Below are 3,110 nucleotides of genomic sequence, written 5' to 3'. Positions count from 1 at the left end.
TTGTTTGTGGACTCTAAAGGACAAAATAAACAAAACAGAAACATAGATACAGAGAACATTCTGATGGTTGCCGAATGGGAGGGGGGTTGGGGTGTGGATGAAAAAAGGGGAAGGGATTAAGAAGGAAAAATTGGTTGTTACAAAGTAGTCATGGGAATGTAGGGCATAGCATTAGGAATATAGTCAATAGTATTCTAATAACCTTACTTATGTTTTTTTCTCTACCATATTTCATCTACCATATGTTCTCTACCATGTTTTCTACCACAGATTACTCTAGGGGAGAAATAGAAAATAAAACAATTTGTGAAACTTTAAAGTTATGGGACAGTAGAAAATCTCAGTGTGAAACAATTTAAATATTGCACCTGAGGAATCTTTAAGAGCAATAACCAAAAAGTTTACTATTTTTAATGTCTACTTTGTTATGTGTGGTTATAAAACTTGGGTTGATTTTCATTATTTATGTATTACTTCAAAAATATTTGCTAATGTAATGAGGTGCAGAGAATAGATAGCCATCACATTCATGAGGAAGTCTTTTTTTCTATGTAAATAATTTTAAAAAGCTCTGATATACACAATGTTATATGTCAATTATATCTCAATAAAAAGAAGTGTATCATTAAAAAAGAAAATTCTGTGAGAACCTAATCTGAAGATGTGAACGAGTAGCTGTAAACATTTTATAATCTCTTCCATTTATTTCTCCTTTCATATAAAGCTTTCCTGACTCAATCTAAGAAGGAGTTTGTCACTAAAACCACAGGCACGTCAGAAAAAAAAAAAGGAGTGATTTGCCACCACAGAAATCCTTTCATATTTTACTTAAAAGAAGCTGCCAAGAAATACAAGTATCTACTTGGATACTACCCTTTCTCCAGAAGAAATCAGTTCTGATTCTTAAGTTTACTTTGTGAAAGAAAAACAGCAAAATGGATTTAGTATTGTCAAGAGAACAATCTATAATGGAGCCAGGAGGCTCTGGGAAGCTGAGCTAACACATTTCCTCCATGTGAAACCGAACTTTTGAACTGGGCTAAACCAAATGGCTACATTCTGATACAGATCTTGGAACTGGCTCTACATCACTGACCTCTATATTAAAAAATACATTTTTCACCTAGCAATAGAAATAAGCAATGAATTATGTATAGCATAGTGTAAGTCTGCTTGCCAGCACCAATCACAGCTCTTTTATGTAATCCCTTTGGAAGCCCCCTTTTTCTGTTTTTATAAACTCTGTTTCTTTCTTTTCCTTCACAGTTGGGCTTTCTATCCAAATCTGTACCTGAATATTGCAATTCCTAAAAGACCAAGAAATAAAGCTTTCGTTTGACTTGCAGTTCTCAGTCAAAATTGATTGACAACCTCAAATGAAAACAGAACAAATGAAGGCAACTTACTGAGAGATAATTATCCCAGAAGTGATCAGCCAGATCCTCTTTCATAACAAAACTAGCTCATTCATGTAGCCTCTCTACATAATGTATTTAACATGTTATGTTCTCCATGGTGTATTAAGGGAGGTCCCATCCAAGTGAAACTACTCATGATTCTAATTTAACTCCATGGTTGATGATCTAAAGTCTGATATTGCCACCTTTCTCAATCATGTACTTTACTGGTGATTAAAAGTAACACCTGGTTTATTTTGACATTCAAACTTTTATCATTTTTATTCTTCTCAAGTTATTTGGCATCCAAATTGGAAATAAGATAGACTGTCTAGGAAAAAATGTGGTACCGAAACATAGTCGGCATGCACTTACTTGTTTTATTATTCCCTGTCCTACTGTCAACCTAGCTTGCCTTATTCTTGCGCCCCCATCCACAGGATATGTTCACTTGGGAAAAGCAAACCTGTCTTAAATATAAGTCAACCTTAGGAAGGATCATATAAGGGGTAAATATGCTTCTAAAATCAAGTAACATGGTCCGAAACCAAACAAATATTTTTCTTTCAATGTTTTAGATTATCTATGCAATTCCCTCCATTAGAAGAGTTAATCAAGAGTTAAGTATTAAGTGTTAAGTACCTTAAGCCTAAGAAAATTGTTCAAATTTTCATTATTTAGGACACACATTTCTTTGGTATTCATATATACTGCTCCTAAAAAGGTACAATTCTAAAGAACTCCAGTTCTATAGAAATCACTGTGTGAATCATGAATGGCATGTTTCCCAGCTATGCTGGAAAGGAGAGGAGAGACTGCATAACAGATGCTGGTACTGGATACTCTGAATGAGGCTCTTTTAGCCATCAGTATATTTATAATCTAAAATATTTTCCCAAATACTTTAAAACTGCAAAAAGATCATAGAATAATTAAGGAGTTCTGACATTTGGAAAATTTAAGTACATTTCCAAATGAACAGTTTTGAGTAATTATTTGATGTCAGTGGTTTTACATATGTTAATTCAAATGATCAACCCACATGAATCTGGCATATAGTTAAGTAAATTTTAGTCACTGACATGTGTGGCTTTTTTTTCCTTCCAAGAGCCAAATGATACTTACCATTGCATTGCTTGAAAAGCATTCCCTCCCACCCCCCAAAATACTGCCCTGTGTAAGAAATGAGGATTTGTATTCACTTTCAAAAAAATAAAATATTACTTTAACAAAATATTACATACAAATAGTTTAAAAAGTCAAACCGTGCTACAAGGCTTATACTAAAAAATACCAGTCTTTTGTATCTTTCCCCCATCCTTCAGAGGTTTAGCTGTTTCTTCTGGCATTAACGTTCCATATTTCTAAGTAATATACACATACTGCTACCTCAACACATTAACTTTCATATTTCTAAGTAATACGAGTACATGTACTGCTACCTCACTATTGAAAAAGGCTTCATTTCGTTTACAATAGGTGAATATCCTTCCTCTCCTCTCAATGTAATTATACTTCAACTTTGGTTAGGTCCATACATATTCAGTGTTTTCATTATATTGACTCTGCTGAGGATTGTTCACTGCTGAGCCAGAAAGTTAATATGATTACATTTCCTTTTGTGAGTTATATTTTATTGTTCCTATCGTTAATAAATTATTTTTATTTTCTAATTTCTTTGGAAATATCTGATTGAGTCTTTCCCACAACCTC

The sequence above is a fragment of the Hipposideros armiger genome, unplaced genomic scaffold (assembly GCF_001890085.2).
Source record: "Hipposideros armiger isolate ML-2016 unplaced genomic scaffold, ASM189008v1 scaffold_312, whole genome shotgun sequence".
NCBI lineage: Eukaryota > Metazoa > Chordata > Mammalia > Chiroptera > Hipposideridae > Hipposideros > Hipposideros armiger.
The sequence above is the reverse complement of the archived record's forward strand: the minus strand, read 5'-3'. Positions refer to the sequence as shown.